We start from the raw sequence: 27588 nt of genomic DNA, 5'->3' as shown, positions 1-27588 counted from the left end.
TTAACCATATCTGAACCAGCTATTTTGGACAAATGTATAATTACTTTAATTACTCAGATATTCAAACACAATATTATGCAATTATTGTGAAATGATTGAAAATAATAATTATTTAATGCCTTCTGTGGAATTTGTATTTCTTATTTGTTACACATCTGTTTTATTGATTAATTATATACATTTGAAAGAATGCAGGTCAACATGCAATGTATCCCATTGATTGGTATACAATGGGACAGACCTTTGTTTGATTGATTGAAAACTATATTAACAGATTGCAGAATGGGTACAGGACAGTACAGCTCAATTACATACAATTGTTAAGGGGATGCAGACCAGAGAAAGACTTTCGTCTTGTTTACATCAGGGTCCCCCATTTTCAATTAATCATAACATATATGACACACACAACACAAATAGACAGTACTGCTACATCTATACATTTATGACATACCAGATTTGCAAATACAGTAGGCCTACTGTTTGTGATACAAAAAGAGTCCAGAAAAGAGAGTACATTTGACGTAGAAACTGTTGGAGGAGGTTGGGTCGGAGGGGTGGGTGGGGGATAGACTTACTGTACACTGTACAAGCAAAACTGTACATTGGAATATTGACAAAACCATACTTGGTCATTTACTGTACATTGGAGGGGGTTGATATAGCTATAAACCTGTATTCCTGCGAATATATCATTAATCAATGAAACTATGAAATACACTATATAGCCTATACACCAACACTGAAATGACTAATAAATAAGAACTAAAGCTAATCGGTGGAAATAGACTGCATTCATATTCCATAACAAGTCTTGTGTGCGCCTACGAATGAACAGTATAGGCTTAATTATGGAATAATAAGCCATACTGCGTTCATTCATTACGCCCGCCGTAGGCTATATATATTATATTTCATTCATTCATTCATATACAGTACTGCGTGCCCGCGTGTGTGTGTGTGTGCGCACGCGCTGCAGCAGGTGTACCACGAGCTGTATATGATGCCAATACATTAATCTAATCTAGTTTTGATGGCTCGCAAGACTCGCAAAGCACTTCCGCCATTCCATTTTCACACAGCTGCGTCACTAGTTGCCTTATAAGGAGCTCTGGAGGCGTTGTTTTGTATGCAAATGACCTGAACGGGAACGCGCGTTTCGAGTTTAAGACAGAATGCCATTCTCCAAGCAGATATCAGATCATATAATTTCTGCGACCATTTCAGCCACTTAAGACATATTACCAGCACGTTCAGGACTCAGAGTGAACTTGTCATTGATTCTGTCTCAGTGGTTCCAAGATAAATCTTCCAAAAGAACTATTTGAAAAAATTTCGGGAATGAGACCCATTGTCAATTCAATTAATCTTTTCTTCTCTGGACCCATATTGGGCTCCGTTTTTACCCATTATTAGACCTTCATCTCGCACTGATATTTGCTGGAATATGAGCTAATAAAAGAAATTTATAAAAAAAAGGGGCTATCAGGGCCCCGGTAGATAAGGCCCCCGCACTGTCACATAAAATCAGGAGGAGCTGGTCCTGAAGAGCTCTCCGTCCTCAGGCTATTGCTCAGCATCACCCACCACCACGGCCGCCTCCACTGCACCTCCACGACTCTGACTCTGTGCTCAACACGGCGACAAGCTATTAAAACAGACAAGAGTCAAGCCTACTGCTAGCGTTTTTTGGCAAAGCATTTTCACTCAGACGTGATCAGTGTCGACGATGTAAGGATTGACCATTTGACAAGGACGCTGTGTACACGGTATATTACAGTCAAAATGAATACGAAAATAAAATCGATAACCTGGATTTTAACAACAGTGAGCTCAAACAAATTGATTAACTGTATTATCTCTGGATGCCCGAAAGAGAGAAGTGTAACTCTAACCCAAAACAATATTATTTCAGAAGCTCAACTCACACCAATGACCACATAGACACAAGATATAAGTTACCAGATTTCATAGAAATGTATTGTTTATTAATACATCGATGTAATGGCCTGAAGGCAGCTTGGGGAGGCTGCACTTGGAGCCACGTGCAGGTGCACGTGGGATTGGATGGGGGAAGGAAAGGGAATAGAATGGAGAAGGAACTTGAATAGAATGGAGAAGGAAAGGGAATAGGATGGAGAAGGAAAGGGAATAGAATGGAGAAGGAAAGGGAATAGAATGGAGAAAGAAAAGGAATCGAATGGAGAAGGAAAGGGAATAGGATGGAGAAGGAAGGAGAATAGGATGGAGAAGGAACGGGAATAGGATGGAGAAGGAAAAGGAATATGATGGAGAAAGAAAGGGAATAGGATGTAGAAGGAAAGAGAAAGGTGACTTTAGAGTAGCCTCTGTGGGGGAGCTGAGCACTTTCCCAATATACTAGAAATAGTGGGATAGAGACCCCATTCCAAGGAAAAGCAGAACAAACCCAGGTATCCCAGGCCAATAGGGAATTCCAGGGAGAAAGAATTCTTCCCCGATCCCTCAAATAATTGATTGAGCTATCTTCTGGGAATGTGGCCAATGGCCATACTAAGATAAGGGTGTGGGGAGGGGGGTTGTTTCAGAGAGTATGTTTAGCCAGGTGAGATATGGATGGAGAATACACTTGCGATAAGAATACACTTAGCCTACATATACTTCCTTCTGGATACAAACTGTGGAAGCAAGTTGCACTGCACGCATGAGAATGGAATAATCAATAATATGCAAAAGCGACGACATTGAAGGCACATACCTTCTTAGTTACTTGAAAGAAATGAGACAGAAGGAAGAAAAATAGAGAGGGGTAATAACGGAATATTGGAATATAAGAGGGATAATTGGGCGAATGGTGAGCCGCCACCAGAACCGCATGGGTGGATTGGTTTGGTTCGGCTGCATAGGCGTAACCAAGGGGATAGAGAGAGACCGGCCAAAGGCATAGGAAGACAGAGGTGGTGCATGTCATGGTGTGAGCATCCTCACAAAATCCGTATATAATACAATCATCTTATTTTCAAGAATTTTAATTGGTGAAGAGTAAGGGCAATCAATGGGCATTGATTTCAGAATTTTAGAATAGTCGTTTAATTATGAAAGAAAACGAATAGTTAATGTGACTAAAGTTTTTTCTTTAAAATATTTTCATTTTTTTTACCAGCAAATGCATTGTGTACTGTATTGAGAGGGGACCCATATTAACTGTTACACTTCTGAACGGCATGCTGGGTACTAGGGCTGGGTTAGAAAAATCGATCTTCATTTTTTTTTATATTGATTCATAATCCCTAGATCGATATGATAAAAAATGTATGCCATTTCCCTTCCTGGTCGTCTCGTGTCCAGATCTTGTGCAATGTGTTTGTGGAAATACAACAAATCTATGAAACCACTTACTGAGACTGATCACCCAGACGTGACATATGTAAAAGCCAATGTTCCAATCAAAAGTACATTCATGTAACTGCTTGAGAGTCAATTATTTATGTAAACATTGATATTTTTAACAATGCAACATGTTAGAGGATTCCTTGAACCATTTATCGAATCGGAAATCGAATATCGAATCGATTCGGGACCTTGTGAATCGGAATCGAATCGTTTTGGGAAATCTGTGGCTGGGTACAGCTCGCTAGCTAGCCAGGTAGCATTTGAAAGGAGACTTTGGAGGGGGAAACAGCTGGGAGAGGCTCCAACCGTCGCTACAGTACATCCAAGAACAGAAAAGAAAGATGAAGAAAGAGAAACCAGAGATGTTACACTTTGTTTCACTCAGCTCACACATTTCAAGCATAATGTAACTTTCAGAATGAATGCTTTTGTTCCCGGAAATAACGTCAGCTTGGTCCGATTCCCACATATCTAACGCTAACTGTTAGCAATGACAGCTTGTTTGATTATCTCACATTCGCCATTAAGTAAAAACAAAATCATATGTTACCGGGAGGGGGGGGGGGGGGGTCTTCAAATAGTTCCCAGTGACTATCGAATAGCAATTCCTAGTGAAGAGGTATACTGTCTAATCGCAAGCGTCCAATGAATGAAAACCTTTTCACATTTCCCCTCGCAGGCATTTCTTTGCACGGGTGAAGTGAAATGAAGAGACTGTGGGCACAGAGTGATTTGCTTGAAGCTAACATGATGAAGACAGCACCAAAGAAAGATAGATAAAGGAACTGAATTATCATCAGGCTGTAGGACATATTAGTCTATGAAAAAAATGTATTCTACTGGATAGTATTTCATCACTCTGGCACCCTGTCGAATAGAAAAGTCGAGCCGCTAACTACAGTGCTACCAAATCAAGAGTGAAGGGCAGAACGGCGGTCTACTCCATCGCAGTGATTGCATTACTAGTTAGGATTTATTTATTTAATCATGTTTCCAAAATATTTGACAATCCCTTCTTGGCTCAGACAAGCAAACGATTGCAAGATAGCGACGGGCTGACCCTTTTGTTTTCCATAAGAAAAGTGCAACACCATCACGCAACCCAGATCACCAACAGAACGAGCAAATATTCATGTATGTTGATAAATGGTGTTTTTGTATTTTTATTTTGTTTATTATTTTTCATTCAATGTTGGTCCTATGTATATTTTCTGACCCCCTTCTGATCTGGGTCTGGTGATCGTGGGCTCTGGCTGGGGGGGGCCGCGGTTCGGAGTCTCTGCGGGTCGAGGCACTAAAGAGGCGTGGTGCTTTGGCTCGCGGGGGGGCCGGGCTGTGGGTCCTCCGGGACTGTGGCTTGCGGTTGCCGGACCTGGAGGTGGAGGGGGCTTGGTAAGCACTTTTTATAGTAAAGATTTTATTTTGTTATCCTTTTTCTTTGTGATAACTTGTATTGACTGGTTGTGTATCCAATATATAATAGGTCTAATTTATTTATTTATTTATGTATTATTGTCATTATTATGCTGTGTTGTTTCTTGTTTGAAAATATGAAAATAAAAAGATTTGGTAAAAAAAAAAAAAGTGCAACACCGTATTAAAATCAACAGAACCCAACAACCATGGCGCCACGTTCCGTAACATGACTAGATCAAAGTGACCTAAGCGTGTCTGTTTGATTCACTGAACATAAAATCTGAGTCATTCGTAACAGTGATGTGGGTTGGGGGGGGGGGGGGGGCTAAATCCTGTCTTTCCTTGCAGATGCTTACAAGCAATTATATAAATTAAGTCGTCAGGCGGCTCCTGAGGGACGTCTGTCTGACACGCGCTCCGGAAGACCAATTGGTTTCCTCTTCCCGATGAAGCGACAACAACGGGATGGGGCCGGCGGAGGCCGCTGCTGGGGGGAGGCTGCGCTACTGTCAACATGCCCACATTTCTCACGAATAATTTGTTTAATCTAACAAATGCACGACAACGATCATCTACCGAGAGATGGTGCCCAGGACCTACGTTCTTAGTCATGTCTTGAGAGTAAAATTACACCAATGCATTCACTTGACAGGGGCAGACGTGTTCCAGGCTATGGAATAAATAAGGGCCCAGCCACTTAATTTGAATAGTATCCGCAGCTTTTCAAGATAACACAAGACACCTTACCTATTTTTAGTACATGAAATACCGCATAACGCTGTCATGTTGTAGCCTGTGTACAGCGTGATACTCTATCAATATGCGTATGAATATTTATACAAACTGGAACAGAGATGGTGTTGGGGGAACATTCTGAGTATGACAGCGCGTGTGGTCCTAAAATTCTTCTGATTTTACTAGTCACATGTTTGACACAGGAATTATGATTCCCTCGGGTGCCATTATCTTTTAAATATATATATTTTTTATATAATCTCTTTTTATTAGTATCATCGCATTACAAGTAAGTAAGAGGTCCAGAGAAGTAAGAGGGTCAACATTGTAAAGTGTGCTCACGCTCTACAACAAGTTGTCCATGGTTGGACTATTCCCATTTATTTTTCGTTCTTTCCCCTTATAATGTTAATGTTTGTTTAAAGTAGAGCATCCACCCACCCGCCCCAACAAGAAACAATAATAATAACAACGAATGTATACACTTACATACATGCATACATGCATGCAAAAAGAAATTTAATGAAATAAAAAATAGATACAAAAAAACAGTAATACTAATAATATATAATATAAGTAGTACTCTCCATTCTGGTAGCATGTTTTCCAGATAGTTATAAAATTAAGAATACAAAGTGAATTTAACATTGGGTGCCATTATCTTGATAAAACCGTATCTTTATCTGCATGCTATGTTGCCTCTTGCACAGTTGCATTATTTCCTTCTGTTTCTCTCACCCACAGTTGTTGTTTTGGAGTAGCTGTAGCCAAAACGCACACCTGTTGGAACAGGTCACATTTACAATGGATGGCATCAAGAGATATTCCAATACTGTACATCAAAGAAAGTTGCAAGTTCCAAGTTGCCTTTCACACCCCCAGGGGACCTCACAGAAATAATATCATATGGTTGTTGTGTCCCCTCACCCGGAAGGACCTTGGCCGTGACCTGGACGTGGGTTGTCACTTGTTCACTGAGCTTTAATAAAGCAGTAACTGAGCATTATTTTCACTTAAATGAGACTCTTCAGGATTTTGTGATTCTGTGATCGCAAAAATCTACGCAAATTCAACCAAACTCTGCAATATTCGCAATATTGTCCACATAGGAAATCAGGCCGCTTGCAATTGTCTGATGCCCTGCAATATGTCCACATAAAATGGTTGCACTGTTCACAATTCTCTGGTTCTAGTTCTTGTTTGGCCACTTGGAATCTTCCCGGCAATCTTCATCGCCATTATTCAACGGGGAGACACATTGTGAGGAGGACAGAAATGACTAAACTAGGCTACAACACAATAAATCACTGCAAGGAGGGAACTGCTATGAAGTTGGTGGAAGGAACCAAAATGAGTGCTTGACATTTGTTGAAATTCTGTTGAAGTCACAGAAAAGTGACTTGAGAAAAAGTGAAAGTGAAAAGAGTTGGTGAATGTGAGAGGGACAGAGATAGAGAGACAGGGACCAGGCTCACATGTGTGTGTGTGTGTGTTAGGGCTGAGCCCAAACGTTTGAACGTTCGAACCTTCGTTCGTTACGTTGACTTTCAAATTCTAAATCAACATTTGAATTTAAAATGTTTAATTAAAAATTATAATAATTATAATTTTTTTTTCATTCTGGTTTTTCTTCACAGTTGCAGATAAAGATGAGGCTACACTAATATTATAGTATTAAAAGAAACTGAGTTATATTCATTAAAGAAAGTTGATTTAATTTATTTAGTTGGCTGGGGCTTCTCCCTGGGCTGGGTCTGGGGCTGGAAAGTTGATTTAATAAATAAAAAATAATAATTTAATCAGATTAATCACTTTATTCAAATTGAGGATTTAGTTTGAAGATATTTATTTAAAAAATTAAAGAAATGTGAACTCTTTTTAGATTTTTTTTAAATTGAAAACGATGGTTCGAACCCTGACGAAGTTCGAATCCCTCAGGGACAGCCTTAGTGTGTGTGCGTGTGTGTGTGTGTGTGTGTGTGTGTGTGTGTGTGTGTGTGTGTGTGTGTGTGTGTGTGTGTGTGTGTGTGTGTGTGTGTGTGTGTGTGTGTGTGTGTGTGTGTGTGTGTGTGTGTGTGTGTGTGTGTGTGTGTGTGTGTGTGTGTGTGTGTGTGAGTGTGTGTGCGTGCGTGCGTGCGTGCGTGCGTGTGAGGTAGGTGGGAAGAGAGAGAGGGGGCGGGGGGTGAGTGTGTGTGTGTGTGTGTGTGTGTGTGTGTGTGTGTGTGTGTGTGTGTGTGTGTGTGTGTGTGTGTGTGTGTGTGCGTGCGTGCGTGCGTACGTGTGTGTGTGTGTGTGTGTGTGTGTGTTGGTGAATGGTAGGGCTGTAGAGAGAGACAGGGTTACAAGCAGGCCTGCTTGTGTGTGTAGCCTATAAGTCTTGATATGAGGTCATTCTAAAACACAGAAAATTGCAATGGTGAAAACACAAGCCGTTAGTGAAATACAGTATGAATTACTCTTTCCTCTCCTTTCAAATGTTCCAGTCGACGAACGCTCTCTGCTGCCACCACTGGTCGCCAATAAGATCAGCACCTTGACCTGACAGGTTAACAGTGATAGTAATGTGTTTTACTGGCGACCAGTGGATGCAGCAATAAGCGTTCATCAAGCTTTCCCAGAAAACCACAAGAGAAGGCGCCTTTACCGATTTGAAAGGAGACTTCGGAGTGAAAAAAAATACTATATTTCAGCAACGGCTTGTGTTTTCACCCCACCGGCCTTTGTCGAGACCATTTTCTGTTTTTCTGTTAATCCCTTCGAAAACACAATGCAAACATGCAATAATTAGTTAGCAGGAGTTTTTTCTTACCCCTCAGAACCCACGGAATCTTTGTATATGTACTGCATACAAAGCTTGTCAACAGAGCTACCTTAACCCTAACCTTTGTAAACCTACTATCCCTTACCCAAACCTTAACCTTAACCTTAACATGAATCTGACCAGTCACAGCCAAGGTTCTTCCGAGCAATGGGATCCAGACGCAAAATAAACCTTGTACCTTGACCCTAACCTGATTAAAGCTAGCTACTATCTCTTACCTTAACCCTAACCTTTTTTAAACCTGCTATCCCCTATAGCAATAGGATCTGGACACCAACATGAAATATGTCTTGCAATAAAATCTTTGGTTTAAGTGGGGAGGGGAGATTGGGGTAATCTCTGATTCCTGCCAAGTGAAACAAGCACAGCTGTTCATTTCCTCCTTCTATCCCCCTGATGCTCAGGTGAATCTCATTTTGATTGGGAGTGCATCTGCTGGGTCTAACTACACACACCTTTTTGAGATGCATCGCTCTTAGAAAATTGGTTTAGCAAAGTAAATGGAGCGATGATATCACTGGAGGGGAGTCAATTGTTTAGAGCACATAATGCACTAGGTCATCTAATATCACAAGCACACCTAAATTACATGAATATATTGTTTATTCACATGTAACATCCCTCAAGGATATGTGTAAAACGTACATAGGTAGTAGGACAATCTTTGTAGAATTGAACTCTGACCTGGTAGTAATTTGTCAGGATTGTTGAATCAAGTAACCAACAACCGACAATTGAACACTTCAGACGAATCACCATATACTGTCCAAGTCCATTTTGACATACAGTATATGAACAGGGTCAACACTCAACACAGGCCCATGTTAATTGAAATCACTTGGGAGAGTGAATGAGATATATCACCAGAAAGTACTCAACCTCGACTACTCACACTCACACACAACAATCTTTATATAATTCAAGTTTTAAAACATTGTTCATCTGAAAACATAAAACGATATACAGTATAACATATACCATGGTTCTTCGTCTGATATTATTCAGTTAATTAGACACAAGAAAGGGATAATCGGTTGAATATTCTTAGGTAGCACTGTAAATACATCCAAACTCTCAGACCCAGTAGCACTTCTATCTTTTCTTCATATTATTCAGTTACTCATCGCGTACGCCCATTCATTGAAATAGTTGGGGGATGCGGCCTGGAAAGCCACAATCGCAAGTGAACTGAATGTTTTTCTGCAGCATCAGGTTGACCTTTGGCCCCTGTACTTCTTTTAAAAGTAAATGTGTTTATAACCACAACTTAATGGCTAGAGATAATATAAAAAAAAACAAAAAAAACACTAACCTTCGTCTTATACTATCATGCACTCTTCCTACTATACTAATGTCTTACTTTACTAGTATACTATGCACTCAACACTGCAACACCCAAGTTTCAGCACTGTTTGATGACCATTGTTACTCAGCTGTAAGAGTTGTACCCTTCCTGCTGACTTGTCGTACAGAACTAAAAGACTAAATGTAAATGTAAAATGTAATGAGATTTTCCAAAAAAAACTAAAAAGAAACAAAAGAGATGTGTGTAGAGTAAAAACAGGAAAGCAATTTGCACGATGATTTCGCAGCATCAGCTAGACTTAGGCTGGTAAAGCTATGCCTCCTAAAGTGTGCAAACGGAAGTACAGGAAGTACCGGCTACAGGCTTTCCGGTTTCGACAAAACAATTATAGAAACGTATACGTACACAATATTTCCTCGTTTAAGCCACTGCAACGGCTTTACCTGAAGAATTTACTACATGACTGGGACGTTCTAGCTTGTTTGCTGACAGGATTCGGGAAAAGTTTGGTCCGTTCGGAGGCAGCTTCCAGGGGAAGTACACCGGAAATTCACACTTTTGGCCGTAGTGCTTTACCAGTCTTTATCTCATGGAGGAGATAAAACTGGGAACAAGTTTAAGCTAGACTTCCAATGCACAGAAAATACAGATCAATGAAAATCGTGTTTTTCAATCTCATTGCATATTTTATTTACGGAAGGTATCTTGATGTAGAATTACCCAAAATTGAAAATAACTTGTTGTAAAAATGCTGACTAACTTCATTTGATCTCTATCCCCCTGGATATCAACAGGATCATTTCTAATATCCAATCTGCTTCCCTGAAAACATTGCATAGTTTACTCGGTTTACCTTGATTGGCTCACCAGTCAGTCTGTCAGTTGTCAGTAGTTGTAAAGGACATCAGCTAGCTAGTCCAGAAAAAGGTAATGAAACTAGTTAATTTTAGTGGTTCAAAACATCCACAGCAACTGTTACAATTTATTTATCAGGCAAGATTTGTACCAAATCCGGACTTCCCTGACCAAAATAGCGAGGCTATAATCACAAATAACCCAAAGTTAAGCTAGTCTGAACATTCATTCAGACAGTTATGCAGTGATGTAGTGAACAATGTGCGGAAACCACATTTACATGGGGGCATTTACATTTGTAAGGCCCGACAACACACGTTAACACATTAACTGCCACGCTTCTATCCATCAATGTATGATCACTGCCACCAGTCTAAGCCTATGGAGATGTTCACCTTCTTTGCAGGGCTATAACTTTTTAAATTGTATTGCTAAATTGACATTACTATGGCCCATTCAACATCGATTATCTATCGTTCAGGATATAGGAACGTTATACTTTTTCATTCATATATTCATACGAAAATACCGTCTAAAATACAAGTATGTTTTTATCGTTTTCTGCAGTAATTCCTAGAACGCTAGTTATAGGCCTAAACGCATAATATAGATTATCGATTGCAGTTTATTCGCGATACACGCTATATTAGAAAATCTAACTGAATAAACGTTATGACTCATCATGCGCGGATGAAAGGGGGGGGGGGGTTGTTTATAATTCCGTGATCGTCAGTAAATGCTTTATGTAGTATGGGTGATATATTGATCAGAGCGGTTTGCATTGAAAAGAATATACAATCAAGCTGAAAGTAACGTTACTGTCCTCTTACCGTTCGCCGATGAGACTGGAGGAAAAAGATCCCACTTATTTGACGTCGATCGACTAGATCCATATCCGGTTTGTATGGCGCAATAAATGCCCAAATCATATCGATTATTGAGTTGTGGCAGCGATCCATATACACGGATGTGTGTCTAGAGTCCCGCAACAATATATGACTGCTGGACGGATTTCCCAGATGCACCGAGATCACCAGAGATCCATTTCCGGTAGTAACTCGCCCGATCATCCACCAGGTGGCGGTATTGAAGCGTTGCACGGTTGTGCCAAGTCCGACTGTTTAAAAAGACGTTGTACGCCGTGGATTGGCGGAATTCGCATGATCAGCAAACCCGTCGTAAGCCGTTTATGGCGGTGGATGTGTTAATGTCCCCATGGGCCGCCGGCTGGACACGTCTTCTTTAAACAAGTCAAGAACATCACAATAAATCAAGAACAAAACAAAAAAACACCAGGAAATCCAAAATAAAATGTTAAATCCCAGACATACCCCACACAAAGGTAAGGAAAAACTCACAAAAAACCTAGCAATAGGAAAAAAGCACCACAGGCAATGTGGAGAGGAGAAACGTTAGAAGGGCCGTTCAAGGGGGGATCTCCCTTCTTAGCTAATGTTAGACAGTAAAAGGAGGCATATGAAGGGTGATAGGAAGCATGTTAGGAAGCATAGGAAGGATGTTATGAAGCATAGGAAGGATGATGGGAAGCATGTTAGGAAGCATAGGAAGCATATGACGGATGTTATAAAGCATAGGCAGGGTGATGGGAAGCATGTTAGGAAGCATAGGACGGATATAAGGAAGCATAGGAAGGATGTTAGGAAGCATAGAAATGGTGATAGGAAGCATAGGAAGCATGTTAGGAAACATAGGAAGGATGTTAGGAAGCATAGGAAGCATGTTAGGAAGCATATGAAGGATTTTAGGATGCATAGGAAGCATGTTAGGAAGCATAGGAAGGATGTAAGGAAGCATAGGGAGGGTGATAGGAAACATGTTAGGAAGCATAGGAAGGATGTGAGGAAGCACAGGGGGTGATAGGAAGCATAGGAAGGATGTTAGGACGTTTAGAAAGAGTTATAGAAAGCATAGGCAGGGTGATGGGAAGCATGTTAGGAAGCATAGGACAGATGTAAGGAAGCATAGGAAGGGTGATAGGAAGCATGTTAGGAAGCATAGGAAGTATGTAAGGAAGCATAGGAAGGGTGATAGGAAGCATGTTAGGAAGCATAGGAAGGATGTGAGGAAGCAGATGAAGGGTGATAGGGGGCGGTCAGGTGGCGTAGCGGAGATTGCGTTCGTCACCAACACCGGAGACGCTGGATTCGCCTGTTCGAATCCAGCTCACAGCTCCGGCGTTGTCACACTAATACAATTGGCTGTATTAGAGGGTGGGAAAGCTGGCGGGGTGGGTCCGGGTCGTTGTAAACAGCGACTCCTACAGTTCGGTCGGGGCGCCTGCTCAGCGCGGATAGGATCTAAGGGGGGTAGTGTGATCCTTCCACACGTTACACCCTCTCAGTGAGAGTCCGCGCTGCCAGGTGAAAAGAAGCGGTTGATTGGCTAGACGTGTGTCGGAGGAAGCACGTGACGTGATAGCCTCCACTCTCCCAGACCGACTGTGGGGGGTAAGTGCGCAGCGACCAGGAAGGGGATTGGGAATTGGCATAACGACTAACATTGGGATGGGAGAAAATCGGAGGATAAAGGAGGGGGAAAAAGATCAATAATAAAAATAAAAAATAAAGTGATAGGAAGCATAGAAAGGGTGAGAAGCATATGAAGGGTGGTGGGAAGCATAGGGAGGGTGATAGGAAGCATAGGAAGGATGTTAATGTTTGGAAGCATAGGAAGGGTGATAAAAAGCATAGGAAGGAAGTTAGGAATCATAGGAAGTAGGGGTAGGAATCACCAGAGGCCTCATGATGCGATATTACCACGATACTTAAGTCACGATACGATAGTATTGCGATTCAAAATATATTGCGATATGCTGCGTATTTCAATATTAATATTGCGATATATTGCCATTTATTACCTTTTTTTCAACTGCAAAGTAAAACTTTGTCAACATGTTTTATCTAATAAAATTAAGTTTTCAGTCTGTTCATCTCACTTCAATAATTTTTATTGCAGCAAATGGTATTTTCTCAAGCAGACAGATGTCAACACTGTAATCTGTGTTGCATGTACCTGACAAACTGAACTGTTTGTATTACAGTCCTATTCCAACTTAACTGAATGCACACGTGTGCGTGTGTGTGTGTGTGTGTGTGTGTGTGTGTGTGTGTGTGTGTGTGTGTGTGTGTGTGTGTGTGTGTATGAGTGTGTGTGTGTGTGTGGACTACTGTACTATTACAGGTATTGAAATGAACAATGCAACTTCCTTATACAAAAAAAAATAATAATAAACTAATTTGCATAATAAAATATCGATACTCTGCGTCCTTGTATCGATACAGTATCGCCACGCAAAGTATTGCGACACCAGGTTCCAATCACAAGGGGGCAGGGCTTAATTAAATGGACAATAAGGGGATTTAATTAATGCATTTATGTTTTTAATGCATAGGTATAGCAATGAAAATAGGTTCACTATGGCATTTCCATGTTGTAAACAGGGGCTAAAAAGCTGATTATCTGAGGCTCTGAGCAGCGATCCTGTGTACTATCACCCTCTTGTGTTCAAAGGGTGTACCTTTATACTATCTATACTTGAATGGACACTAATGTAAATTAATTCAAATAAAATACTTGTTGTTGACTGATTAGAAAAATATTACAGGAATCACGTCCCTGGCCTACTGTCAATTCATACTCCACAGCCTTGTAGTTGGTGAGATTAGCTCAGGATAGACAGACACACACACACGCGCACACACACGCACACACACACACACACACACACGTCACACTCACACTCACACACACACACACACACACACACACACACCCCCACACACACACACACACACACACACACACACACACACACACACACACACACACACACACACACACACACACACACACACACACACACACACACACACGTCACACTCACACACACACACACACACACACACACACACACACACACACACACACACACACACACACACACACACACACACACACACACACACAACCAAACGCATTATCCCCCCAGGCTGTGTCTGGTGGAGATAACAAATCAAATGATACAGATTACACTCCTAGCATTAACATCCCACAATAAGCCGCTTTTTACTGACTGAATTAACAGAATTGTACTGGTTCTTTAAATAAAGTCATGATAACTTATAGAACCTTTTAATAACCATATATTCCCATAAAGATCAAGTCAGCATTTACAGTAGAATTCAGGGCAGGCCCTGAGAGACTAAACAGCAATTACTTCCACACTGTGGACTCTGTAGCACAACTTTGGAAAACAACAAAACAGGTGAATAAAATGTTAGCAATGTTTTAGAGTGAGATGTACTTTGAAGAATGCAGAGGGAATAAAATGGTGCTTGATGAAAATAAAGTAAAACTTGTCTAAGAAGTCAGTGCCTCACCGCCATCCCACCCACACTACCACTATGTGAGGACAGGTACTCAGTCTAAAGCACTTCCTGAGAAGTAATCTGTGGAAAAATAAAACCTTCAGCTTCACTATTCTCTCTGCCAAAATGTTGACCATTATAAACTGCTGCAGTTGCAATTTTGTTTCTTCATTGTGAGCAAAATGTGTATTCAACAGATCTCCAAACCGACCTCACAATGATGTTTATTATACAATGGAATGCAAATTTCTCGATTCTGATTGGCAAACCAGTTAGACGTGGTTATTTCTTATAACCCCCGCTCATGATCCCAGAACCCGCCCACAACCGAATTACAATCACTCCGCCGTTCGTGGTTTTAGAAATTAAAGCAAGATGGCGGACAATAATCTTTATGAATGGATGTGTTGATAGCATCATAACGACTAAATCAAAAACTATTCTGTCACGGCAAATGTGTTAGTTTCTTACACAATGTTGGATTATGTAATTGGTGGGTCGTAATTGTGGAACAAAATAGAAATCGCGAGAAGTCTGTCGTTAGATGCCATTAGTCAAAAGGACATTAATTTCACTGTGAATAAAATGTTCAAGCAATCAATCAATCAAACCAATAAAACACACGCTCACGCGGAGGTGCGCTGTTGTAAGTGAGCGTTATTGGATTGATTGATTGATTGATTGAACATTTTATTAATGTCCGCCTTGTTTCGAACTGGTTAAGAACTGTTAAGAACTTCATTCTTAGATGCTTCTATAGAAAGTAGATAATAAAAAAAAAAGAGAAGTTGCCTCCCTGTAGGAGAAAACAAATGTGAACCTACTTTCTATAGAAGCAGCTGGGAGGTGCGCTGTTTTAAGTGAGCGTGGGTTATTGAATTGATTGATTGATTGATTGATTGAACATTTGATTAATGTCCGCCTTGTTTCAAACTGGTTAGGCTTAGGCCCTCTTTCAAAGTTGGTTATGCTTAGAGTTTATCTTTAGAGCAGGGCGATAGACCACCAGCCCTGATTCCAAACTCTAAGCATAACCGACTTCGAAAGAGGGCGACTTCGAAAGAGGGCCTAAGCCTAACCAGTTTGAAACAAGGCAGACATTAATAAAATGTTCAATCAATCAATCAATCAATTCAAAACCCACGCTCACTTAAAACAGCGCACCTCCCAGCTGCTTCTATAGAAAGTAGGTTCCAAAAATAATAAATCCTCCTATAGGGAGGCAACTTCTCTCTCTCTTTTTTTTTTTAAATCTACTTTCTATAGAAGCATCTAAGAATGAAGTGAGCGTGTGTTATTGGAATGATTGATTGATTGATTGAAAATTGTATTAATGTCCGCCTTGTTCCGAACTGGTTATGCTTAGGCCCTCTTTCGAAGTCGGTTATGCTTAGAGTTTGGAATCAGGGCTGGTGGTCTATCGCCCTGCTCTAAAGATAAAAACTCTAAGCATAACCGACTTCGAAAGAGGGCCTAAGCCTAACCAGTTTGAAACAAGGCGGACATTAATAAAATGTCCAATCAATCAATCAATCAATCAATTCAATAACCCACGCTCACTGCATTCTTGCCTTGAAACAGCGCACCTCCGAGCTGCTTCCACACGGAGGCAACTTCTATTTTTTTTTTTTTTGGAACTACTTTTTCTGCCGATGGTTTTGTCAATAAATCTTCAATTAATGTGTGTTTATTGTATAGCAATAAGGTTGGATGAATTCGGCCATTGTATAAAAGCATTACATCACACGACAGAGTGTGTTATAGAAATTAGATCACGCCTATGGGGGTCTGACGACCCTTGGCTGCGCCTCGGGCCTAACAACCACCCATAGGCGTGATCTAATTTCTATAACCCACTCTGTCTCGTGATGTAATGCTTTAACAAATCATTCTGGTGATAAGGTGATTCGTGACAGGAAATGCGCCACGTCTATAAGTTGCCTTTGGATTACACAACTAAAGCTTAATAATGCGAGTAGCCTATATGGCTATATGTAACGGTTGTGACATCGTCACCTTAAACTTCAATGCCCCGAGGGAGTTTCGAACCCGGGTCTCCCACGCCGTGAGCAACAGCACATCAGACCGCTATCAAGAAGTGAACTCACTGCTTTGTAACGTATCTATGTGTCTTTTGAGGATGAGAGTGAGTTTAACCCATAGCACCGCTACTCACCCCAGTCACTTCACAACATCTAAAGTCCTTTGTGACTGCGCTTTGCGGTGCCATCCATTACATACAGTATATATAGCTTAAACGTCTCACCTATTTTAACCTAGAAGTAGGCTATACCACAGAGGGATCATTGTTTATTTATTTATTTTTATGTTACATCTTTAGAGGTGTAAGTACAATATGAGAGGGATGTAACATCTAGTGACATCAAATCACTGACCTTAAATAATGATTATTATTAGGGCATTTTCTTTGGGCATGGTACTTTCTACTACATGTAGTATTGTGTCAACGTAATATAATATATTACAGCAGATACCTTGTTAATATCTCCACCAGGCGGCACAAGCCTTTCGGTCTGGTATGTGTGTGTGTGTGTGTGTGTGTGTGTGTGTGTGTGTGTGTGTGTGTGTGTGTGTGTGTGTGTGTGTGTGTGTGTGTGTGTGTGTGTGTGTGTGTGTGTGTGTGTGTGTGTGTGTGTGTGTGTGTGTGTGTGTGTGTGTGTGTGTGTGTGTGTGTGTGTGTGTGTGTGTGTGTGTGTGTGTGTGTGTGTGTGTGTGTGTGTGTGTGTGTGTGTGTGTGTGTGTGTGTGTGTGTGTGTGAAAGACCACCATAGTTTGCCAACTACAAGGCTGTGGTGGATGAAACTTGCCACATAGGCTGACAGCAGACCAGGGCCGTGACACTTTGAATATTACCCCAATTGGCCTAGTCAAGTCGAGTCAAGAGTTTTAATTGTCACGGCATACAGGTATACAATGAAATGCGGGTGGTCTTGCCTAATGGGTAGGGGTGGGACGATACATCGATCCAGATCGATATAACGATCTATTATCAATTATCAAATAGGATCGATGCAACGTAAAAAATGTAAATGCAAAATGTAAATGTAATGTAAAAAGATCGATTCATATTGCGATACTCTTATTTTGAAAATCCCCTCGTGAGCATATCCGCCCGGCTGCAACAACAGTAGCTCAGCGCAGCTCAGCGTGTGTTAACGTTAGACAGCATTGCTTCAGAGTCCGCCTATTTTGCCCGAAATAAGTGCCTGTTGTTTTTTTCCCCACAAGGGGTCTAACATGCTTTCCATCCTCGCCATTCCTTTATGCCCACGTCGCGTTAAATACCGAAAATTAACATTGCGTTAGTGTGAGCTAACTAAGCTAAGCTGATGGAGCGATAGAGAGGTCCACTAGGGACTGGGAAGGAGGGGCAGGGCTGTACGCTAAGCTTTTTCACTAGGGGCACACCCTAAATGAGAAATTTAGGGGCAAAAAATATTTCTTAGGGGCACATTTTTAAATAACAATTTTACCATTATTAAGAAAATATGTTCCTCCTGCCTCATTACTGTGGTCCTTTTATTTAACATTTAAGTGCGTTTGTTTTCAGGTTTGTATCTTTTATAATGAACCAACTGAGAAAGTGTGTAAATCACTAGAACAAAAACAACAAACTGTGTGTGTGTGTGTGCGCGCGCTTGTGTAGTGCTCCTTGAATGAGATCACCACAACACACACACACCATTGCATTAATCAGGAGGACAAGAAACTCTGCATACATTTGTTTCACAATGAAAAGTGCTTTAGAAATCAAATGAATTATTATTGTAAATAACCCCATGAAAGGTTTATTTGTATGGGTAATTACCTGCTTCATATTTGTGATGTTACTGGTTTCAGTGTGTGCCTAAAGTGATCAATGTGTTGGGCCATTTATAGAGATCTATGCCAATTAATGTTTGCCATAATGTCCGGGACTTTTTTTAATAAGAATTGAGAGGTATTTGTATATGTGACCTTTATTTTGAAAACCGTGTTGCGACGCAACCTTATTTACATTTGCGCTTTTGACAGTGAAATGTTCAGTCCAACTTAGCTGGAAGGAAAGACTAATCAAAAAGGTTTAATTGACCCGTATGAGGCTCTTACGGTAGGACTACTCACCTAATGCATAGCTGAACCTGAACGTTAGAAGTGTCCGTGTCCCCGTCAATCAATCATCACATCATCACGTCAATCATCATCATCTTATCATCTCTCCACATCGGACGTGGTTGTCATAAGATGGACTGATATCCACTCCGTTGTTCTTTTTTGCGTCTTAAATGTATTGAAATGAGGTGCTTCTTTGGCGATGCAATAGCCCATATTGAAAGGAAGAGAGCCCACATTCAGTTTCGTTTTGCTAGGAATTATGGGATTTGGTGTTGGATGTATAGACTACGCAGATAGGGACATGGTCTTTAATCGCACGATAGACTACAAGTACCAGGTACTAGCGTGACCCTGATTCACTCCACACGCAAATCTTTTTTTTTCACTCAGGCTATCGGTGATCGCAGTAAGTTCATTCATTGCCGACAGATTCTTTCATAGCACCACGACATTGTGTCGCACTGTACAGCCCTGGTTGTAGGCTAATGTTTTTAAAAAAATGTATCCAATTTGTATGGATTAATTTAGGAGTGAAATGCGAATGAAGGGTTGAAATCACAACTCGCAACGTTGCTCCCAAATAATATTTCCAACTCGCAACGGCCAAATTAAGGGGCAATTTGCGACGAGATCATCGCACTGTACAGCCCTGAGGGGGGGTTACTGCATTCTCGAGATAGCCCCACTAACAGGATCTGGCCGGTACTGCACCTTCTGACTCCCAATATGCCTTTTCCAGCCAAAATACAGCGCTGTGATAGGATATTAATATCGAAAAAAAAAGAAAAACGAACCAAAAACAGTGAACAGGAGGTCTATTTGTATTAAAAACAATAGATTGTTTTTCATTTAAAGGCCAACTTGCATGTTGTATTTTTGTTCAATAAACAATGTGGACTAGGCCAACGGTGACTTTCATGAAGAAGGGAAAAAAAATTATTGAAATTGACCCAGTTTTAGCGTTTTTATCAAACATTTTGTCTGCCCAACACAATCACCACGCACGTGGATATTTTAATCAATGGTTCATAACGTGCGCCTGTAATCGAAATGATGTCGTCACAACAGGTGCAGGGCACCAGGGGGCTCTGAGAGTCACACACAGCTAGTGGCAGGCACTGCAGGCAGAGAGCCTTGCTACTACTAGCCGAATGAAAATGTATCTGTTTCACCTAACAACACTATTGCTCCGTGATCATAGCCATCCATCTCTAAAGCTAACCACTATTTGTAAAATCCACAACCACGTTACCATATTTGTAATAATGTAAATCATTGTGTCGTTGTACATATTGTGTATACACCGTTAGAAGCTAACATAGCTTAGCTTGGTAGCTATTGTGCTAACAACATATCCCGACGTCCGGCTCGCTGGCCGGCATGAACGCCCGACCCAAAATGGTTCTCTCCTCTCTGTACACCCCCGTCCCCACGGGTACCCTGCCGGGGAGCCCATGGACGCGACAATGGCGGCAGCCGTAGGGTGCTCGAGCCCGTAACGCTAGTGGTACACGATAGCTATGAGCTAACTAACGCTACAGGCTCAAACACCCTACGGCCGCCGCTGTTGTCGCGTCCACAAGCTCCCCGGCAGGACACCCGCGAGGACGGGGGCACACAAAGAGGAGAGAACCACCCCAAATCGGGCACTCATGCCGGCCGACAAGCCGGACGCCGCGGCACGTTGTTAGCACAATAGTAGCCCACTGTGATGCACCGAGTGGGCCACCATTGATCAACATGCAGCGACGTGTAGCTTGCATGATGCGTGTGCAGTGCTTTGCCACACAGGTCTGAGAAGAGGACCTGCACATGATTTTACTCGTTCCCCAAACTCCTCTACATGCCCCGATCTAAAATGGTTCACGACAGTAGACATAATGCTAACGTTAGCCATCGCCATATATCCAGTAGTACTATGACCCGGACGGGCATAAGGCATACGTTTCCTGAAGTGACGTCACGGCCGTGCTAGCGTCTGATAAGCTTTTAGATTTGCTCGTGCATGTTATTCGTGCGTGGACCTTTTTAACCATTTCTGAGTGAAATTTCCGGCGTCAAATGGAAAAAAATAAATAATTAAATTAGATACCAATGATGTAAACTACCCATAATTGCAGAGTAGGGTTTAACCTGCAAGTTGGGCTTTAAATGTCTGGAAGAGATAAAAAATGTCAAATAATATTTCCATTGCCTTTTTTTTTGTTGATTTAAATGTTACTGATTGTGTTAAATGGGCATATAATATCGTCTCATATCGATCGCAGGCACCTGAATTGAATTGTATCGTGGCAGACTTTGTGATATCGGAAAATATCGTATCGTTGTCCAAAGAATCGATATCGTATCATATCGTGATGAAACTGGTGATTCCCACCCCTACTAATGGGGGTGCTATAATTAACTCATTCCCCGCCATCGACGAGTACACCCGTCATTGGCCGCCAATCGTTGAACGCCAACAACGAGTATACTCGTTATTTGATCGTTATTTCGTTTATTCGATATTTCTATTCATTACAGGCGCACGGACTCGGGGTTAACATGGGGAATCCTCATGATAATGTAAAAGTCCAATACCGGCCGCATCACGCTAGACAGCGGTATCGAGCACCCTTTCTACCTTTGTATATTTTATTTCTCTGTGGGACGGCCCCAGTCTCGGGTTTAATTTTTCCTTGTTGGGCGAGGCAAACGGTTGTCCCGGTTCCATCGAAGCGTGTCAAATAGCTCCGATCCATATGTTGTGGTGAATTATGCCGTCGACGAAATGGACATTAACAATTGGAATAATATTAATTAGGGATGTTCGATATTGGCTTTTTTACCGATACCGATATACCGATATTGTCCAACTCTTAATTTCCGATACCGATATCAACCGATACGGATATATGCAGGGTTTCCCCCCCCCCAAAAATGGAATAATTTCAGGTAATTAATATTACATATCTCTTGTTGTGGAATTAACACAACATTATGCATACTTTTGACAATAAATTAAATCAGAATTTGTTCTTACTTGCTTGCCTGGGTAAATAAAGGTTAAATAAATGTAAAAAAACATAATAATTAAATCGTGTTTTTTTTTAACCGATACCGATATTTTCCGATATCACAAGTTTTTTTACAACTCAAGTTCAGACCTATGTAACTCTATTACGGTAGCACTAAAAGTGAATGTCGTTAGTTCATGCCGACCGTTGAATGCCAGCAACGACATATAGCGTTTGTTTGTCGTTTTTAATATTTTTTTGCGATTTGAATTCATCAATCTAGTCTCACGTTAGTGCAGCAACCTCTCTCTGAGCTCCATTGGGAAAATACCGCCCCCTATCGTCTCTCCCTGTGTAACTGCACCCCATTGGATTAGACTGATGGGGGGCGGGAATCCAGTTTCCTCATTTTACTTATCCGGCAAGCCATCCAGAGAGATCCAAGTCTTCGCCGACCCTCAGAACAGCGTGGAATCTGTATTTCCAGTACCCAGCGCTGAATCAATAAACGCGATCGATATTTGGAATCATCTTTTTAGAGAACATCTGATCTGAGGTAAGGAATCTATTTTACCACAGAGTGAATTTTACTCAAACTAAGTACATTTTACTCAAACTGAGTACAATTTTACTCAGTTTGAGTAAAATGTACTCAGTTTGAGTAAAATTTACTCTGCGAAATGTACTGTGCAGCCTTAGGATAATCGGATCTGTTTTCACAGAGATATCAGCGTGTGCCATATGTGTGTGTGTGTGTGTGTGTGTGTGTGTGTGTGTGTGTGTGTGTGTGTGTGTGTGTGTGTGTGTGTGTGTGTGTGTGTGTGTGTGTGTGTGTGTGCACGCTGATCAGGAAATGAGAGAATAGATTTTTCAGCTCGCTTTTTACAACTACAATTACAAAGTTTTTTGTGTATTCCAGAATATTCCAGTAAAGGCTGTTTATCACAGAATCTTTATATTTTCCTGAAACTTTCAAGAAAACAAGGGTTTTTCAAAATGGTATAAAACGGAAATTAACCGATTAAAAAACAATCCGTTTCGACAATGTTGACTGCAAACAAGTCATTGATAAGCGACGGCCATATTATACACATAGCCATAATTTAAGATATAGTACAACGCTATCATTGAAGTGGGTGGTGGCATTCAACGGGGGTAAGGCGCACCGCATTGCTGGTAATCAAAGTGTTAAGAGGTTCAGAATTTCATGAATTACCCTAGACCGGTATAAAACGGGAATATCCACGGTATAAAACGGGAACTTGTGGATAGAATTTTTTTTTATTTTTTGCACGAAAGATAGGTGGTGTCAAATGGGTCATAGTATTGTATCCATAGCTATAATATAGAATATAGTTATAGCTCTACAAACAAGGTGACTCAGTCCTATATTTTAAAATTTGGCAATGCGACCACAGGGCCCCGACTAATCCCTGGCGCTGAATGAGTTAAAGGTCAAAATGTTGAACTTTGAAAGGCCATAACTCCTACGCCTTAAGTCCGATTTATATAAAACGTGGTACATGCATATATATTTCCTCACTCTACAAATTTGCCTCAAAAAGTGCACCATATTGGATTTTCCACCATTTTGCTAATTTACACTCCAAAACTGTAGGTCTGGTTGCTACCAAAACTTCTGTTGTATAAGGCTTGTTGATATCAAAGATATGGATGAATGAACTTTAAAATGACTTGGCTCAGCACATAAATAGTGACCAAAAGTCAATAACCGTTGGGCCAATCATCACGAGACGTGCACGATATGTCCGGATCAGTACCTAATACATATCCTGAAAGTTTCATTCAAATCAACCACTGATCAAAAGACTATGAATACAAAAATGTTGTCCAATCATTACAAAACTTGGAGGATATGTTTCATTACACTGTTGAACTATGTGTTACTGTAAAATATGTCCCCATAGGGGGCACCACCAGTTCCAAACACATGCATGGGCCTGCTGAGAATTTGGCCATAAATCAACAGTTTTGTCCAAACATCACCAAACTTAGTGGATATTTTTAAACATATTATTCATAACTAACCTTTCTAATTAGTATTGTAAACAAATGAGACAATTGCAGAAACAATGGTAGCCTAATTATCACTACTATATGTCCCATAAACCCTGTTGCTTCCTGTTGTAAAGAACATGTTGCTGTTTGTTGCCACCTCCTGGATGTTCATGCATCGATTTGTTTTGAAGAAGCAAAGAAAATATAGAGGTTGTATACCAATGGTCTTGTCACACAATATCAATATAGAAGCTGTATACCAATGGTCTTGTCACACAATATCAATATAGAAGCTGTATACCAATGGTCTTGTCACACAATATCAATATAGAAGCTGTATACCTATGGTCTTGTCACACAATATCAATATAGAAGCTGTATACCAATGGTCTTGTCACACAATATCAATACAATATAGAAGCTGTATACCAATGGTCTTGTCACACAATATCAATATAGAAGCTGTATACCAATGGTCTTGTCACACAATATCAATATAGAAGCTGTATACCAATGGTTTTGTCACACAATATCAATACAATATAGAGGCTGTATACCAATGGTCTCTTGTCACACAATATCAATACAATATAGAAGCTGTATACCAATGGTCTTGTCACACAATATCAATACAATATAGAAGCTGTATACCAATGGTCTTGTCACACAATATCAATACAATATAGAAGCTGTATACCAATGGTATTGTCACACAATATCAATACAATATAGAGGCTGTGTATAACAATGGTCTTGTCACACAATATCAATACAATATAGAGGCTGTGTATAACAATGGTCTTGTCACACAATATCAATACAGTATAGAAGCGGTATACCAATGGCCTTGTCACACAATATCAATACAATATAGAGGCTGTATACTAATGGTCTCGTCAATTCTCATCGCCCTCATCGTGTTTTTGCCGTAGCTTAATCCTTATATAGATTATAGACATTGAATTAGCAATTATATGTTGATGTTGAAATCCAACACTCAGGGGCTTTAATTATATCAATTAGATGTCCTGTCTGTGCATGTGCCAGCACAATGGGAAAATAACCACTGTATTTTGAGTTTAATGTACCTACTGTAAGCTAGATGCACACTGCACACTACTAACACTGGAGCTTTGATCATGTTGTGTTGTGTTGTTTGAACCAACACATTACAAATCTGTATTCAGCACAACTTGGTTACACTACAAGCTGTACAGTATGTATCCATTTGTCACATTAACCCTTTCACTACCACACTACAGAATGTAGTGAAAGGGTTAACCCGCTGTTGTGTGTCAGTAAAAGGGTTAACCTTACATTATTATATATATATTTTTTATATTTAGTCATTTAGCTGATGCTTTTATCCAAAGCGACTTACAAGTTTTGTACAACATTCTGTATTGTCGCAGTGAAAGAGTTAACCCTTTGGTAGTGTGTTACGTTTATCTTTCGAGGTTTAAATTGAAACAGTAGAATAAATACAGTTCTGCTAGCCCCTTTCGTGACTGCGATGCAAGCCAGGGGCTCGATCGCAGTCACGAAAGGGGCTACAGTTCTGCCTGTTCACACCCAACACACTGTGTAGTATACCCTCCTAAAAATAGCCGGAATCAATACGATTGATTGATTGATTGATTGATTGAAAACTTTATTAACAGATTTCAGAATGGGTACAGTACAGTACAGCTCAATACATACAATTGTTAAGGGGATGCAGACCAGAGAAAGACTTTCGTCTTGTTTACATCAGGGTCCCCCATTTTCAATTCATCATAACATAATAATGACGATTGAATGAGAGTTGTTAAGCCCCTACGCAAGAACTGTCTGTCACCAATAGCCTACTTTTTCAAAATTGTGAAAACTGAACCTAAGCCAAATACCCCCAAAACCTTTGAAAATGTGGACTTGTGCCGGTGTTGTGCCAAATTCATATTGTGGCAGTGAGTATGAATTTGGCACAACAGGGGCACTCATATTGTGGCAGGGAGTATGAATTTGGCACAACACCGGTCTCACTGTCTGTCTGTGTGCAGTGTGATATGTAGCCCGAGGCACAGTTCAGCAGCCCCCTGCTCTGCTCACCTGATGCTGCTGCTCAAAAGTCCAATGTTCAGAACTACTATCGCCCCTGTAAGAGAGCCATTTCGCACAAATATTTAGCCTCTCAGCTACTTTAAAAGCAGAGGGACTTAGACCTCGAAGCCCCTTCGATGTGAATTATAGCTCAATGCGTCTCTCTTCAAGTACTCTTGCGATTCACGTCTTTCCACGTGTTTTATACAGACGCTACAGACGCAGCAGCCTTTCAGCGAACTAACATTAATTATGATATTACAGGTGCAAAAACAGCTTCGGCATTTGTCAGTGTGCTGGTCGAAAAACAATACAATCGTGCATCTCTACTCTTAACTCTTAATACAGATGCAAACACAGGCAGACGAAGACAAGTTCTTACAACCTGCCATGGAAACTGGGGTAATATACCTTGACACAAGAGCAGCCACGGAGACAGAATTAATGTAATCCATATAATAGCACTGTCTAAAACAAGTGCTGAATAGTATAATTGGATGAATATCGCCATGCAATTAGCCTTCTCTACGGTGTTATTATCATAATGTAGGCTACATCTGCTCGTCGTGGGCGACATAACTTGTCTGCGTTGCCAACCTGTACTGTACGTTCACTCACACTATACGAAGTAAATGTCAACCAAAAAACAAACACACAATAAAAAGATAGAAATGAAATAAAAATAGCCTGGCAAAACAAACAGACACAAGTAAACTAGGCTACTCACAGCACAATTCTGGGAACGGGGTCGCTCTGGTCTCACGTTGTTTTTACTCCTCAAGAAGAAGCGGATAACTGGTCTCTTGGTCGCCCGAGCAGTACGGAACGGTAGCGTTAGTAAACCTATCCAACCGGAGTCCTTATATTGTCTCATTAACTGGAAAGCCAGCCTGAACAGTATACATAGGGAGCCTCGACCAAAAAAAGGACGATTTTTTTGTTCTGTTGCGGTGGTGGTCACTTCTTCTTTCCGAGAGTGCCCTATACCTTTGCTTCCACCTCGGGAACCCTTTCGCTCGTTGTGGTATTATGTCGTCACTAGAGGGGATGGACGGTGATGACAATGTGGTCCTCTCTCTCGCTCTCTCTCTCCTCCTCCAGCAGCAGCTGGCTGAGTTCTGCAGCGCGCCCCCAGCTCAGCTCTCCATCCCACTATTTGCTCAGGATAGGGTATAAGGCTTAACTATAAAAGCCTTCTTCGACTGTGTGTCTCTTGTCTGTATAGTCTTCTTTTCCTGCTATACTGTACGTTGGTGAACGCCGTGGGTCCTGTATGTATGTAATTTAAAGTTACAACTCTATTTGAAAACGGGGGGGGGGGGTGGGGGGCGTTTGGCTTTAAACAGCTATGTGGTGGACATGACGGGGCCAAACTTATTTGAGAGATCCCGCAAATTGAAAGACGGAAATTAAGCCTATGCTTGAAATTACATGTTACTCGTTTCCCGATTTTTTTTGGTTTGTTAAATATGCCATTACAGACAC

General features: G+C 40.9%; 1 protein-coding gene across 1 annotated transcript in view; it reads right to left on the bottom strand.

Annotated features, from left to right (window-relative positions):
- The window catches only part of cntn5 (contactin 5), a 586736-nt gene extending 559664 nt beyond the window's left edge, over window positions 1-27072 (bottom strand). The window contains exon 1 of the mRNA XM_084320137.1: window positions 26831-27072. The gene's annotated coding sequence lies outside the window, so the exon portion shown is untranslated. The remainder of the gene's footprint in view (window positions 1-26830) is intronic.
- Window positions 27073-27588: the final 516 nt, after the last annotated feature.

Source organism: Notolepis coatsorum, assembly GCF_963971535.1.
Source record: "Notolepis coatsorum genome assembly, chromosome: 1".
Classification (NCBI taxonomy): domain Eukaryota; kingdom Metazoa; phylum Chordata; class Actinopteri; order Aulopiformes; family Paralepididae; genus Notolepis; species Notolepis coatsorum.
This window is presented reverse-complemented; position numbering and strand designations above follow the sequence as displayed.